Source organism: Gopherus flavomarginatus, chromosome 12 (assembly GCF_025201925.1).
Source record: "Gopherus flavomarginatus isolate rGopFla2 chromosome 12, rGopFla2.mat.asm, whole genome shotgun sequence".
In the NCBI taxonomy this organism is placed as follows: Eukaryota; Metazoa; Chordata; order Testudines; family Testudinidae; genus Gopherus; species Gopherus flavomarginatus.
In genome coordinates, this window is record NC_066628.1 from 16,070,673 (window position 1) to 16,081,542 (window position 10,870).

Sequence of the window (10,870 nt, forward strand, 5' to 3'; positions counted from 1 at the left end):
AGTGAGAATGTGCATGGGTTATGTATTTTCATTTCAAAAGTAGTGTCAGCACCTTCTTAATATTCGGCTGCGCTAAAGTGACAGTTCCCCAAGATTAGAAACCGTTCAAAAGAGGCAGATGCCTCCTGTTTTTACTCACAGATTTCTGCCCGGTGTTAGATTTTAAGTCACAGGGCCTAGGTTTGTTGGCCAAAACATTCTTCTTTCAGCAGCTATGGGGCTGTGAGTCAGAAACAGCTTTCATCCAGCTCCTCCTCTCACCATGCACATGCACAGTGCAACCCCTTCGATGCTACTCCAAGCACTGCAAAGGCTGATGCACCTAACTGAGAACAAAACACTGTGGCTAATAACACTGTCACTTTATTTCCCCTTGAGGCCCAGTGGGTAGACTGCTGAGGTGTACTTTGAGCTTTGGAAATCCTGTTGTGAAGATCTGAACCCCAGTTTGATCTCTAACTGTGCACAATAAATTAGCACCAAAATGCACCAACTATAAGAAAAGTTAGAAATACTCCACTGCAGTCAACTGATTTCACTCTCACTCACCCTAGTGTAAATCAGGAGTAACCCCACTTGAGTCAATGGGGCTGATTCCCCTGTTACTCATCTCAGGGTAAGTCCATGGTGTTATACTGGAGTATGTCTGGATTCAGGGAGGGAAGATTCACAGCTCTGGATGGGGGCCACGTAGCGCTGACTTTTAAATAAAACTTGAATGTTCTTACTCTAGTCTCTGAGTGTCTCCTTCCCTCTGCCTTACACAGCCCAGACCTCCAAACAATCCCCCCAGCCCTTAATCCCCTCCCTACCCTTTTACAACCCTCCAATTCACGGATGCGCTCAGTCTCTGTTCTTTGAGATTCCCCCTCTGATGGCCAGAACCAATTCTCCACCCAGAGTTCCTGACTCAGCTTCCTCAGAGATCCCAGCTGAACCCCTGTGACCACCAGTCTCCTCCCCTGCTCAGCCCCACTCCCCTGACATGGCCTCAGCCACAGGGAACAGCCCCCCATCTCTGTTTCCTTCTGTCCCGCCTCCAAACACCAGACATTCTCTCCTGCTTCTCTTCATTGGTCAGCTTTGGCCACCACTTACTTCTCACACCACTCTCCTCCTTCCTCTGCCTGGCCCTCTCTAGAGCTGGGGCGGGTGGGGCGTTCAGTCCCTCATCCCATTTATTCCATCACCTCTCAGCCAAGCCTGCCTAAGGAGGGGAGCAGGGAGCGCTCATCTGCAGAGTAGATCCCTGTCTGCTAGTGTCATAAACAGATAGCTAAGGGTTAATGTCTCTTTCACCTGAAAAAAAAAAGTAACCTGAAGCACCTGACCAGAGGACCAATCAGGAAACAGGATTTTTTTCAACTCTGGGTGGAGGGAAGTTTGTGTCTGAGTTCTTTGTCTTCTGTCTGCCTGTATGCTCTCTCGGATGAGAATTGATTTCTGTTTCCTGCTTTCTCATCTTCTGTTTCCCAGTTGTAAGTACAAAGAGATCAGATAGTGAGTTACATGGTTTTTTTTCTTTTGTATTTACATGTCTGTAGTTGCTGGAGTGCTTTAAATTGTATTCTTTTTGAATAAGGCTGTTTATTCAATATTCTTTTAAGCAATTGACCCTGTATTTGTCACCTTAATACAGAGAGACCATTTGTATGTATTTTTCTTTCTTTTTTTTATATAAAGCTTTCTTTTAAGACCTGTTGGAGTTTTTCTTTAGTGAGGAACTCCAGGGAATTGGGTCTGCAGCTCACCAGGGAATTGGTGGGAGGAAGAAGTCAGGGGAAGATCTGTGTATGTTAGATTTACTAGCTTGACTTTGTATTCCCTCTGGGTGAAGAGGGAAGTGCTTTTGTTTCCAGGACTGGAATTAGAGAGGATGGACTCCCTCTGCTTAGATTCACGGAGGTTGCTTCTGTGTATCTCTCCAGGAGCACCTGGAGGGGGGAAGGGAAAAGTTTTATTTCCCTTTGTTGTGAGACTCAAGGGATTTGGATCTTGGGGTCCCCAGGGAAGGTTTTTGTGGGGACCAGAGTGCCCCAAAACACTCTAATTTTTCGGGTGGTGGCAGCAGTACCAGGTCCAAGCTAGTAACTAAGCTTGGAGGTTTTCATGCTAACCCCTATATTTTGGATGCTAAGGTCCAAATCTGGGACTAGGTTATTGACAGCTAGGAACTGCAGAGACCCAGCAACTCCGGACATCCAACAAGGGGGCACAACAGCAGCTGCTGGATAATACAGTGATGGGGGCATGAGAGAGAGGGATAACCAAACAATCCTTGCAGTGAGTGCATAGATAGTTAGCTAGAAAGACAGATAGATAGATATGACTGATGATTCCTAACGCTTGAGGCTCAAATGCATGGCAAGCTGGGAAAAATTCCACAAAGACCAGCAGAGTAAGTTTACCATTTCAATTAAATATGTTAGAACATTAATATACAGGACTAATTTAAGAACATATATTTGAATTATGTTTGGAACTCCTTAAGACTTTTGCTATCAAGTCAATCAACCATCTAGAGCCTATCAGCATTTTTTTTTCTATCAAAAAAAATTGGGTTTTCATAGATTCCCCAAAAATCTGCAATTTTTCATGTTTCGACAAGTCAGAAACAAACATTTTTTACAGCAAACCTAATTTTTTTCTGCCTAGATCCAAGCAAAAATATGAGTTTTCAGTTTTCCTATGTGTATATATAGAAAGTCTCAGCTATGAAAATTTGATTAATTGAAAACATAATTTTCCTTTGAAAACAATTTAAGTAGAAAATTTCTGACCATGCATGATTGGAAACTGAGCTTTAAGAAAGCCTAGGGAATGCAAATATTGTCCAATAATATGATAATTTCAAAGCCATACATTCTATTTCATCTCTTTTTATTTGCAGCCCTTGGTTCATACTGTTAGTTATGCCTAGGGCTCCAGCGAGGCCTATACTAACTGCAATCAAACCCTGGCCATTGCCCTTGTCCTTCCCTTCACAGCCATCACATGATGTACTGAGGAAGAAAATGTCCATCCAAATCACCATGACCGAGTTCCTTCTCTTGGGATTCTCTGACATTCGGGAGGTGAAGATTTTGCATTTCATGGTGTTTCTAGGGATTTACCCGATAGCTCTGACTGGGAATGTTCTCATCAAAGCCATAGCCCTCGACCACCATCTTCATGCCCCCATGTATTTCTTCCTGATGAATCTGTCCATCTTAGACCTTGGCTGCATCTCCATTGTCAACCCCGAATCCATGGCCAATTCCCTCATGAGCACAAAGGTCATTTCATATTACGGATGCATCATCCAAGTCTTTTTCTTCCTTTTCTTTGTTACAGATGAGCCTCCCTTACTAATCATCATGGCGTATGACTGGTACATTACCATCTGCCAACCACTGCACTACAAGTCAATGATGAACAGAAAAGCTTGTGTCCAAATGGCAACCAGTATCTGGATCAGTTGTGTTCTCAATTCTGCACTGCACACTGGGAACACGTTTGCAATAATCTTCTGTGAAGACAATGAGATGGAGCAGTTCTGTGAAACCCTCCAGTTCCTCAAACTTGCCTCCTATGACTCATATCTCAGAGAAATTGGGGCTATTGCCTTTAGTGTGTACTTTGCCTTAAACTGCTATTTTTAATATATATAAAATTGTGTCTTATATTCTGATCCTCAAAACAGTGCTGAGAATTCCCTTTGAGCAGGGCTGCCGTAAAGCTTTCTCCACCTGCCTCCCTGACCTCATTGTGGTCTCCATGTATGTTTGCACTTCTAGTTTTGCCTATGTTAAACACACCTCCAGCTCAGTCTTAGGTCTAGATCTCATGGTGGCTGTTTTTGTATTCTGTGGTGCCTCTCATGAAGAATCCGATCATTTATAGCATGAGAAACGAGGATATCAATGCTGCCCTTTGGAAAATGATTGGGTCAAGGCTATTTTCCAAAAAATAAAATGGCCACCTTTCTCTCAAGACCGTTGTCTCATTCTATGCCTCTTTAAAATATAATCAACTGTTGACATTATTGTTTCTATGAGAAGAGAACGTGCAATCCATTTCTGCACACTGACATATACACTGGTAAATATCTAGAAAAACTCCACTCAGGTCAATGGAGTTGCTATAAATTTTCACCTATATAAATAAGATAAAAATCTATCTATCTGTCCAACTAAGAACATAAGAATGGCCATAATAGGTCAGACTAAAGATCCATCTAGCCCATTATCCTGTCTACACACAGCGGTCATTATCAGATGCTTTAGAGAGAATGAACAGAACAGGACAATTATTGAGTGACCCATTCTGTGCTGTCTAGTTCCAGCATCTGGCAGTCAGATGCTTAGGAAAACCCAGAGCACGGGGTTGCATTCCTGATCCTCTTGGTTACTAGCCATTGATGGATCTACCCTTTATGAAAATATCATGTGTAGCTATCCATCCATCCGCATACATACCCCTCCATTTATTGATTGATCCATCAATCTGAGGTTTTTGTACTGCCACCCATCACCACGATATCAGAGCACTTTCAACATAAAATCAGTTACCATATCAAAGTCACACATGGGGTCTCTGGCTCTTCTCCTTTCTTCAGGATGGGGAGTAAACATTCTGACCCCATTGTGTCACCGAGGCTGGAGGAGATCTCTGCCCCCACTACTGACCCAGGGCCGAAAGAGTTATCAGCCTCTGCCATGGCCATGGGGCTCAAGGTGTCAGCTGCTGCCCCCAGCAGCAGGGATCTTTTGCTAAAATGAACCCCTGGCTTTAACGAACAAATGGCTTAGATCCTCAGGGGTTCGTTATAGCGAGGACATACTGTATTTGGATGGTTGATTGATTTGTTTCTTTGTTCCACATGTTTTTGGAATATGTGAGTTTGGGGAGTTGGGAGGGCTAGGTATGTTTGATTAGATGGGAGTATCCATTTGATATCATCAAGTAGTGGGTACTACCGAATTGAGCCCTGGATCAAGCACATGCCTACCTTCCACTGGTTTGTAGTTCGCTAGCAGAGAGAGGGGTCTCCCTGATGGGACTTAGGTATCTCTCTCTAAGCTAGCACACACTCCTGTCCTCGGAGTCCTTAGAGTTAGAAAAATTTTCCCAATCTTTAACCTAAATCTCTCTTGCTGCAGATTCAGCCCATGACTTCTTGTCCTATCTTCAGTGGACATGGAAGACAATTGATGACCATCCTCTTTATAACAGCCCATAACATATTTGAAGACTGTTATCAGGTCCCCACTCAGACATCTTTTCTCTTCCTAGTACGGCAACTGCCACTGAGGAAATGATCAAAGAGCAGCAAAATTCCTTGTGCATATGCTAAACCATATGATGGGACACGAATACAATAAGGCTCAAAACTTCAAATCTATCAAATTCCTCAAGTAGCTTTGAAAATTCCCTTCAATGGGACTGGATGTCCAATTCACCTTTGCAGCTTTTACCAAGGCCAGTGTTGGATTCTCCATTGCTTGATGTCTTTAGATCAAGACTGACTGCCCTTCTGGAACATGCATTCATCAAACATAAGTTATTGGGATCAAGACAGGAGTAAATGGCCTGTAATCTACAGGAAGGCAGAAGACTTAGACTGGGTGAGCTAATGGTACCTTCTGGCCTTAAATCCTATGAATATTCTGCAAAAGCTTCCATTGATGGGACCTAGGGTCCAAACCCCCTTTGGACCTTTAAAATTCTAGACTAAAGCCTGTTTTCAATCTCTTGTTAGTTGGCTCCTTACTTGAAAGCCTTCAAGAACTAAATCCTTGTTTTCACCTACAAAGCAAGTGCACTTCTCCAAGGCAGTGTGTCTGACACATAACCCGGTGGCATCCTGTCTGGGAAGAAGACAGGGCTGTGATTTTTTAAGAGTTCTGAGGAGTTAAATGCAAGTTCTCAAGGACTCCTTTAACTCCATTAGGCCCTACTCGAGAAGGGAGCCACACTGTTCACTGCTGGACAATGTACCTGCCACCAGTGCCTCTGGAACAAAATCCAGGAAATCTAGTTTGTTGGAATATATTCCTGGTAGAGGAGATTTCTAGGAAAAAGTGCAGAAGCTGTTTGAGAGGGCTTAGCATGGTGAATCCAGGTAGCTGGCCATTCATTTGGTTTTAAACTGGATAATCCGCTTTTTGTCTGGTATGTCCCCTGTCTGGTATTGAGACAAAACCAGACATAGTTTTGTCCAGTATCACGGATGAGGGACGCATGCAAGTTCACACTGACAGGCAAGATGATGAGCCAGGGGTGGGGTCACCGCTTTCTCAGAAGTACCAGAATGTCAGGTGTGACGTTGCTTAATATAAATAATAAACCCCATAATAATTCATAGAAATATGCTTATGAGTGTGAATATGATATGACTGGAATGTGTTTTATGTTAGATGTGCCATGTAACATATCACTGCAAAGGTTGTGGTCTACTGGATATATTCATTCTATTTACATGCATGTATCATTTTTGTTTTTGAAGTTATCGATATTGGCAATGTACTTGTTTGATTTTAAGTAGCCTCAGTGAAGCAGTTAGTCAGCTTCTTGAGAAAAGACTACTCTCAGTAAGTGCTCATTCAAGAAACAGTTAAGCTAACAATGAACTCTGAGAGATGCCAATCCACATCTAAGCTTTCCTGGGAATGTGGCATCATCCAATAAAGTTATGAGTCATGCATGGACATATGACTTCCCCCTGTAAATCCAAAACTTCATCGTGCTGCTGGACTCTGGATAGGAGAGGAGAAGGTGTTTCCACTCACAAGAGAAATTTGATTTAAACCTCATGGAAACCCCTCCATTCTGTCTTCAGCTGGCTCAAGAGATAGCCTCTCCATCTCCAAAGGATACCTGAAAGAAACTTGAACAATGGATCCTAGCCATAGGGGTGTGAGTAATTGCTGGACTCAGACTAGAAGGAGGCTAGTCTGTAAAAGAAGCTTACTGGAACATCTCTGAGGGTGAGATTTCATCTGGAATCACTTTCTTACTGAATTAGGGCTTAGACTTGTGTGTTTTGCATGGTAATTTGCTTTGTTGTCTCTCATTACTTGGAACCACTTAAATCCTACTTTTTGTTTTTAATAAAATCACTTTTGACTTATTAATTAACCCAGAGTATGTATTAATATCTGGGAGAAGGGGCAAGCAGCTGTGCATATGTCTCTATCAGTGTTATAAAGGGTGAACAATTTATGAATTTATCCTTTATAAACTTTATACAGGGTAAAATGGATTTATTTGGGGTTTGGACCCCATTTGGAGTTGGGTATCTGAGTGTTGGAGACAGGAACACTTCTTAAGCTGTTTTCAGTTAAGCGTGCAGCTTTTGGAGGATGTGGTTCAGATCTGAGTCTGTGTTTGTAGCAGTCAGCAATGTCCGGCTCAAACCAGGCAAGGCACTGAAGTCCCAAGCTGGCAGGGAAGACAGGCTCAGAAGTAGTCCAGGCACAAAAGGTGGCAGTTCCCAGGGAGTGTTTCGCTGATCCAACCCATCAGATCCAGCATTCTGGGAATGCATCAGTGGCCAACCTAGCTGAGGGAAGAGCTGGGAAACATTTTTCTAAACCTTTGGCAGATTGTTTAACTCAGCTAAAAACATAGCAGCATCTGTCACGAATAGGGTGAGGAAACCATTTTCCACTGATGAGTTTCTTTGGCCAGCTCTACCAACCTGAGCTCAGAGCAACAAATACCCTCCTGCCCATGTCATGCATATTCCGTCTCCAGAGCGCAGAGAGACTAGGAATGAGCAGGTCTGAGATGATCCAGAAATAAAACTGCTCCTCCTCTCACTAAAGAATTCTTCCCACTTAGGACTCACTCTCACTGCTGCTCTGCATTAGTTTGGTAGGCAATATCAGCCTCTGATTAGTGCAGGAATAAGGTCCCCTGAAGTTCTCAGGCCACTTGCCTGTTTGTGAGGGTCACCATTTAATCTAGGCTGGCACCCGGGGGACTCAACCAGAGACATCTAGGACCCAAAGTACGAGCTTCTACAGCTTGAGCTGAACAGCCAGGCTGTCTGACAGCCACGGGAACAGCCTCCTATCCTCTAGGTGGGGCACAGAGAAGCCTCATAACACACATTGCCCATGGGTGGGGTTTATACAGCGACACTGCACAACTACACGGGCCAAGGGATCCATCTGAGCTGGAGTCACTTCCCTCAGCCAGGAGGAGAGGGAGTCACAGACAGATATACTAATGCAATGCCATGGTCTCTACTGGAGTTTATTCTCTGGGTGGCCCCTTCTTCTCTTCCCCATCCATGAACATCCATAAAGTCACAGAGTTCAAGGCTAGAAGGGATGACCAGATCATCCAGTCTGACCTGCTCTATGTCAACACCACCCGGCACCCACAGACCAAACCCAACCACTGAAATTAGACTGAAGTGTCACAGCCCTCAGGCGACTAGACAGTTCTGTGCCACCGGCAGAGAACAAGAGAGTTGGAGGGACACTAGTACCTGAGGCCCCTGCAACAGCAGGGAAATGATTGAGATATACCCAGAAAATCCTTGCAAATGACCCACACCACATGCTGCAGGGGAAAGCAAACCCCCCCAAACCGCAAGTTCCCTGCCAATCTGACTGGGGGAGAATTCCTTCTTAACCCCTGTATGGTGATCATTAGACCCTGAGCATGTGGGCAAAAACCAAGCATCCAAGAGAGAGGGAGAGGGAGAGAGAAAGAGAGAGAGAGAGAGAGAGAGAATGGCTCAGTACCATCTCATAGCCCTGGGACATCCACCCAATCTCCCAGCTCCAGTCAGGGATGCCCAATGCTTCAGAGTTAAAAAAAAAAACCTCCCAGAATACACTGGGTCACAGGGAGTAATCCTTTCCTGACCTCTGTCAGTGGCCAGATGAAACTGTGAAGCATAAACATTTAGGAACATAAGACATACGCTGCAAGTGAGCCCCAGGGCTGCTCAGCCCTGCCCCCCACCATCACAAGCAGCCCCATCATACAATCCAACTCAGACATATGTCCAGCTATCTCTTAAAACTAATTCCATCATTGAATCCCCCATAACTCCTATTGAGAGGCTACTGTAGAGCCTTGCCCCACTGATGGTTAGAAACCTCTCTGTAATTTCTAGCCAGTCTCTCCATATCTCACACACCCAAATGTGCATGGTGGCAATGGATATACAGCTCCATTGGAGGCAGTAGGTCAGATCAACAGATGCTGCAAATTGCTTTAGTGCCACCAGAGTCAATGAAACTACACTGATGTGCTGAAAATCTACCCAAAATGTCTTCTCACCTACCCCGGTCTTACATCAGCCTGAGTCCTCTGATTCCAACGTAACCACTCCTGATCTAAACACACAAACAAGACAACTCCCATCATTGTTTTCAGTGGCCATGGAATGGGTTCAAGTGGCCAAGCAGCGTAACGAGTATTGTTTTAACACAGAGTAAAAGTCTGATTCCTCTTGTGCACACAATTTACACCCATTTAACTCCCCAAATGGACCAGATTTTCTACTGGTGCAAATCACACCAATGGCAGTGACTTCAGCAGAGTTAATCTGGATTTGCATTGGTGCAACTGAGATAGGAATCAGAAATGTTTGTGTGCAAGATGTGTGGTCATGGAAATCACTAACATTAATGAACGAATACTACAGAAGCAAACTTTAATTAGAGAAAGACAGAAAATTAATTATTTGTGAATTATCTACACTCAGTCAGCCTCCTCAGGGCAACTTTGATCTCCTTGTTCCTCATGCTGTAGATAATTGGATTCAAGACTGGTGGCAATACAGAATAGAGAACAGCCACCACAAGATCCAGAGCAGATGGGGAGCTGGAGTTGGGTTTCAGGTAAGCAAAGATGCCAGTGCAAACAAACAAGGAGACTACAGTGAGGTGAGGAAGGCAGGTGGATAGGGCTTTATGCCGGCCCTGTTCAGAGGGGATTCTGAGCACTGATTTAAAGATCTTTACATATGACACAATGATAAAAACAAAGCAGCCTAAGAGTAAACACGCACTAAAGACAAGAACCCAAACTTCACTAAGATATGTGTCAGAACAGGCAAGCTTGCGTAGCTGGGGGATCTCACAGAAAAACTGATCTACCATGTTGCCTCCACAGAAGATCAATGCAAATGTGTTCCCGGTGTGTAGCACAGAGTAGAGAATCCCACTGATCCAGGCACCAGCTGCCATTTTGACACAAGCTCTGATATTCTTCATTCTCTCATAGTGCAGTGGCTGGCAGATGGCGACATATCGGTCATATGCCATAACGGTGAGAAGGGAAAAATCCGCTCCCACCAAGGAGACGAGGAAAAAGACTTGAGCAACACATCCAGCATAGGAAATGGACCTGGTGTCCATGAGGGAGTTGACCATGGATTTGGGGACAATGACAGAGATGGAGCCAAGGTCTAGGAGTGACAGATTCATCAAGAATAAGTACATGGGGTGTGAAGGTAGTTGTTAAGGTTATGGCCATGAAGATAAGAAGATTCTCCATCAGGGCTGCCAGGTAAATCACTAGAAACACCACTAAGTGCAAAATCTGCAGCTCTCAAACATCAGAGAATCCCAGAAGAAGGAATTCGGTCATGATGGTTCGGTTGGACATTTTCATTCTCAGGATATGTCTCAGGATGTCTGAGGAAGGAGGGACAAGAGCACGGGGAATGATTAGATCATTAAAGTAATTCTCCTTCTCTGAAATCCACTTTAATTTTCTTGAGTCAGAACTTTAGTTTGTGAAGATTGGTGTAATATAGGAATGAGGATGGGGAAAACAGCCCCACTGACTCCAGTGGAGTTACTCCTGATTTATACTGGGGTGAGAGAAAGTAGAATCAGCTCAGTGGACTCCAGTAGAATTA

At 44.1% G+C, this 10,870-nt stretch overlaps 1 pseudogene; it reads right to left on the bottom strand.

The window, feature by feature from the left end:
• Window positions 1–9,695: 9,695 nt before the first annotated feature.
• Window positions 9,696–10,614, bottom strand: LOC127032854 (olfactory receptor 14A16-like; annotated as a pseudogene).
• Between the last annotated feature and the right edge of the window lie 256 nt (window positions 10,615–10,870).